This window comes from Scyliorhinus torazame, chromosome 5 (assembly GCF_047496885.1).
Source record: "Scyliorhinus torazame isolate Kashiwa2021f chromosome 5, sScyTor2.1, whole genome shotgun sequence".
NCBI lineage: Eukaryota > Metazoa > Chordata > Chondrichthyes > Carcharhiniformes > Scyliorhinidae > Scyliorhinus > Scyliorhinus torazame.
In genome coordinates this window covers 223,047,814-223,053,752 of record NC_092711.1, presented here as the reverse complement: position 1 = coordinate 223,053,752, position 5,939 = coordinate 223,047,814, and positions in this window count along the sequence as shown.

Below are 5,939 nucleotides of genomic sequence, written 5' to 3'. Positions count from 1 at the left end.
GCTCAGTCACGGAATGCAACTACAGGGATTAACGCAGGTTCTTATACCCCGCCTATCTGGGTGGAGCCCAGTAGGCGGCAGATCCAATCGGGATCCAGCATCTGTCCTCCAATGGCTCCTCGGCATTCATGGTGTACCGTATTACCCCTAATACATACCACCACATTCTCCCCTTGTTAAAAAAGAACCCGGCGGGGTGGTGGGTGGTATGGTGGTAGGTGTTTACAGGGTCGGTGCCTTAACCATTGAACTATGTACAATCATGCCGCTTTTACTGGGCCACCGAATTATTCACATTTTACCCGATTTGCAGCGTTAACTATTTACAACAATGCCGCTTTACTGGGCCACTGAATTATATACATTTTAAGTCGATTCGATGAGTCGAGATGGTGCTCTGGTCGCCCTTTCCGATCGTCTCAGCCTGGGTGGTGGTGGTGGTGCTGGCTCGGGTCCGGTCGTCTCTGGGAGCATCGCGCTGTCCCCCTCTGTTTCCTTGTCCCTGGATGGGCCTGGGAGGAGAACTGATCCCCCTGGGAAGGGGGTGGCTGTGGGGTGCACCGGCGGGAGTGAGGGGGAGATGATTTGTGTTGGGGGGGGGGAGCTCCGGCAGGCGCCTGGTCCCGCAGAGAGACCGTGTCCTATCGGCCGTCTGGGTACGCCACGTAGGCGTACTGCGGGTTTGCGTGGAGTAGGTGTACCTTCTCCACCAGTGGGTCTGATTTGTGCGCCCGCACATGTTTCCGGAGCAGGATGGGTCCCGGGGCTGCCAGCCAGGTCGGAAGTGACGTTCCAGAAGCGGAACTCCTAGAGAAGACAAGGAGGGGCTCGTGAGGCATTTGGTTAGTGGTGGTACACAGCAGGGACCGGATAGAATGAAGGGCATCCGGGAGTACTTCCTGCCAGCGGGAAGTTGGGAGACTCCTAGACCGTAGGACCAGTAGGACGGTCTTCCAGACCGTTCCGTTCTCCCTCTCTACCTGCCCGTTCCCCCGGGGGTTGTAGCTGGTCGTCCTGCTTGAGGGAATGCCCTTACTGAGCAGGAATTGACGCAGCTCGTCACTCATGAAGGAGGACCCCCTGTCGCTATGGATGTAGGCGGGGAAACCGAACAGGGTAAAGATGGTGCCGAGGGCTTTAATGACCGTGGCCGCGGTCATGTCGGGGCAGGGGATGGCGAAGGGGAAGCGAGGGTATTCGTCAACGACGTTAAGAAAGTACGCGTTGCGATCGGTGGGGGGGGAGGGGGCCTTTGAAGTCCAAACTGAGGCGTTCAAAGGGACGGGAAGCCTTTATCAGGTGCACTTTATCTGGCCTGAAAAAATGCGGTTTGCATTCTGCGCAGATTTGACAGTTCCTGGTGACTGTTCGGACGTCCTCGATGGAGTAAGGGAGGTTTCGGGCCTTTATGAAGTGGTAGAAACAAGTGACCCCCGGGTGGCAGAGGTCCTCGTGGAGGGCTTGGAGACGGTCCACTTGTGCATTGGCACAAGTGCCGCGAGATAGGGCATCGGACGGCTCATTCAGCTTTCCGGGACAGTACAAGATCTGATAATTGTAGGTGGAGAGTTCGATCCTCCACCGCAGGTTCTTGTCATTTTTTATCTTGCCCCGCTGTGCACTATCGAACATGAAGGCTACCGACCGTTGGTTAGTGAGGAGAGTGAATCTCCTACCGGCTAGGTAATGCCTCCAATGTCGCACAGCTTCCACTATGGCTTGGGCCTCCTTTTCTACTGAGGAGTGGCGAATTTCTGAAGCATGTAGAGTCCGGGAGAAAAAGGCCACGGGTCTGCCCGCTTGGTTGAGCGTGGCCGCCAGAGCTACGTCGGACGCGTCGCTCTCGACTTGGAAGGGGAGGGACTCGTCGATGGCGTGCATCGTGGCCTTTGCGATATTCGCTTTGATGCGGCTGAAGGCCTGGCGGGCCTCTGTCGACAGGGGAAAAGTAGTGGACTGGATTAGTGGGTGGGCCTTGTCTGCGTACTGGGGGACCAACTGGGCATAATAAGAAAAGAAGCCCAGGCAGCGTTTCAGGGCTTTGGTACAGTGGGGGAGAGGGAACTCCATGAGGGGGCGCATGCGTTCGGGGGTGGACAAATTGGCCGCTCCCATGAGTCGCACGCGGCCGGGGGCGGACAAAATGGCCGCTCCCATGGATCGCACGCGGCCCGTGGGTAGGAAGATGGCGGCACCCGTCCCCCCCTCGTGGTGTCCGGGGTCCAAAATGGCGGCGCCCGTTGGCTGCCCGTGGGTCGCTGGGGGGGTTGAGCCCGTAGTCCCATTTGTTCCCCGGAGATGGCGGCGACCCCACGGGACTGGCACACCGCTGCGTAGTGCCCCTTTTTACCGCAGCTTTTGCAGGTGGCCGAGCGGGCCGGGCAGTGTTGGCGGCGGTCTTTTGGCTGCCCGCAAAAATAGCAGCGGGGCCCCCCCGGGGTGGTCTGGGATTCTGGCTGCGCATGCTTGCGGAGGGGTGGGGGTTGCCGGGGGGTCGGTCGCGGCGGAGGTCCACGGAGCCCAAGGGGCTGCAGCGCGGTCGGGGGCATAGGCGCGGGCGTTTTGGGAGGCCACGTCGAGGGGGCTGCAAGGGCCGGTACCTCTGTGAGTCCGAGAGAGTCTTTCTCTAAAAGTCTCTGGCGAATTTGCGACGATGCGAAACCTGCTACGTTAGCGTCTCTGATCAGGAGGTCCGTATGTTCGTTCGCCGTAACCGCTGGGCAGTTGCAGTTTCGTCCCAGGATTGTTAGAGCATTGAAGAAATCGTCTAGCGATTCCCTGGGGATTTGTCGTCTCGTCGCGAGCTGGTAACGTGCGTAGACCTGGTTGACAGGCTTAATGTAAATCTCCTTCAGCAAGTTGAACGCCGCTGGGAATTCTTCCGCGTCCTCGATGAGTGAGTAGATTTCGGGACTCACCCTGGAATGCAGGACCTGCATCTTCTGGTCTTCTGTTGGTCTGCCGGGCGCCGTTCGGAGGTATCCCTCAAAGCACGTCAGCCAGTGCTTAAATGCCAATGTTGCGTTAGCTGCTTGGGGGCTGATTCGCAGGCACTCCAGGGCGATCCGGAGCTCCATATTCCTTTTTAAGTCTGCTCAATAAATTGTAGCACCATCGATCACACACGAGGCGAGACGTAAAGAACTTCAATGGAGGCTTTATTGAGCAGACTTGTTCAGACTTGTTCCCCAGCAGCTCAGTCACAGAATGCAGCTGCGGGGATTAACCCAGATTCTTATACCCCGCCTATCTGTGTGGAGCCCAGTAGGCGGCAGATCCAATCGGGATCCAGCATCTGTCCTCCAATGGCTCCTCGGCATTCATGGTGTACCGTATTACCCTTAATACATACCACCACAGGACCCACTGGGCGTAGTAACTGAAAAGCCCTAGGCAACGCTTCAGGGCCTTGGGGCAGTGAGGGAGGGGGAACTCCATAAGGGGGTGCATGCGCTCAGGGTCGGGGCCTATAACTCCATTTCGCACTACGTAGCCTAGAATGGCTAGACGGTCGGTGCTAAATACGCATTTATCCTTATTGTACGTTAAGTTAAGGATTTTCGCGGTCTGGAGAAATTTGCGGAGATTGGTGTCGTGGTCCTGCTGGTCATGGCCGCAGATGGTGACGTTATCCAGATACGGGAATGTTGCGCGTAAGCCGTACCGGTCAACCATTCGGTCCATCTCTCGCTGGAAGACCGAGACCCCATTACTGACACCAAAGGGAACTCTTAAAAATTGATAGAGCCGCCCATCTGCTTCGTAGGCAGTGTACCTGCGGTCACTATTACGGAGGGGTAGCTGGTGGTAGGCGGACTTGAGATTCACTGTGGAGAAGACCTTGTATTGCGCGATCCTGTTTACCAGGTCGGCTATACGGGGGAGAGGGTACGCATCCAGCTGCGAAAACCTGTTGATGGTCTGACTGTAGTCAATGACCATCCTATGTTTCTCCCCGGTCTTTACCACCACTACTTGAGCTCTCCAGTGACTGTTGCTCACTTCAATGACCCCTTCCCTCAGCAGCCTTTGGACCTCTGACCTGATGAAGGTCCGGTCCTGGGCACTGTACCGTCTGCTCCTGGTGGCGATGGGTTTGCATTCCAGGGTGAGGTTCGCAAACAGGGAAGGCGGGTCGACCTTAAGGGTTGCGAGGCCGCAGACAGTAAGGGGGGTGTAGGGTCACCGAATTTAACGGTCAGGCTTTGCAAGTTACATTGGAAATCCAACCCCAGGAGTGTAGCCGCGCAGAGGTGCGGCAGGACATAAAGGCGGAAATTGTTGAATCTCCTGTCTTGGACAGTGAGGTTCACTAGGCAGAACCCCTTTATCTCCACCGAGTGTGACCCGGAGGCCAGGGAGATCCTTTGATTTACATGGTGGGTAACAAGTGAACAGCGCCTTACTGTGTCGGGGTGAACAAAGCTTTCCGTGCTCCCAGAGTCAATCAGGCAAGACGTCTCGTGGCCGTTGATGAAGACCATCGTCGTTGCTGTTGCGAGTGTCCGCGGTCGACTTTGGTCCAGTGTCACCGAGGCCAGATGAAGCAGATGCGAGTTCTGATTGGGCAGCGTGTAGTCAGCCGTGCTGGGGGCCTGGGGCCCCATCCAAGATGGCGTCTCCCATGGGTCGCACATGGTGGCCGGGGATGGACAAGATGGCGGTGGGGGTGGACAAAATGGCGGCGCCCACCCGTCCAGCGTGGTGGCCGGGGGGCAAGATGGCCATGCCCGTGGGTCGCACGTTGCCTGGCAGACCCCCACAAAGTGGCCCTTCTTGCCGGACCCTTTGCAGGTGGCGGTACGGGCCGGGCAGCACGGGTGGGGATGATTTGCCATCCCGCAGAGGAAACAGAGGAGCCAGGCGGCGTTAGCATGCCATCTTGCAGCGCTGGCCTGCGGGGTCAGGGGGAAGGTCTGTGGGGCTGCCGCTGCGGGGTGCCACGCAGCCCAGGGGGCCGCCGCGCGGTCGGGCGCATAGGACTGCGCGTTTTGGGAGGCTACATCCATGAACCCTGCCAGGGCCCGTGCCTCTCTAAGTCCCAGGGTGTCCTTTTGTTGGAGTCTTTGGCGGATCTCTGAGGAGCTCATACCCGCTACGAAGGCATCCCTAATTAAAAGTTCCGTGTGCTCGCTCCCCGAAACTTGCGGGCAGCCACAGTTTCGGCCCAGCACCAGTAGCGCCTGGTAGAAATCCTCCAACGATTCCCCGGGGCTTTGCCGTCTAGTTGCAAGCAGGTGACGTGCGTAGACCTGATTTATTGGGCGGATGTAATGTCCTTTTAACAGTTCGATCGCGGCCTCATAGTCCTCCGCCTCCTCGATAAGGGTATAGATCCCAGGGCTGACCCTTGAGCACAGGAGATGCATTTTCTGTTCTTCTGAGGGGGTGCCTCCGGCCGTCTCGAGGTAGCCATTAAAGCACGCCAGCCAATGTTTAAATATTGCAGCCGAGTTCTCCGCATGGGGGCTGAGTTGTAGGCACTCCGGTTTGATTCGGAGATCCATCCTTCCAGCTTAAGTCTAGTCGATTAAATTGATGCACGATCAATTACACTCAAGACAAAGTGATTTCATAACTGAAGGCTTTAATCGACTAGAACTTGTTCCCCAGCAGCTTCGGTACAGAAAGTGAAGGCTGCTGGGATGGCACCGGTTCTTCTACTCTGCCTGTCAGGGCGGAGCTACGTATCAACAGCCAATGGTAAGGCTTTAATCGACTAGAACTTGTTCCCCAGCAGCTTCGGTACAGAAAGTGAAGGCTGCTGGGATGGCACCGGTTCTTATACTCTGCCTGTCAGGGCGGAGCTACGTATCAACAGCCAATGGTAAACTCCTAGGTTTAACCAATGGTCATCAGCCTCTTAGGTACAGCAATACCTGATAATACCACAGGAGTCAAAGGTTATCAGGAGTAGGTGGAATGTGGAGTAGAGGCCA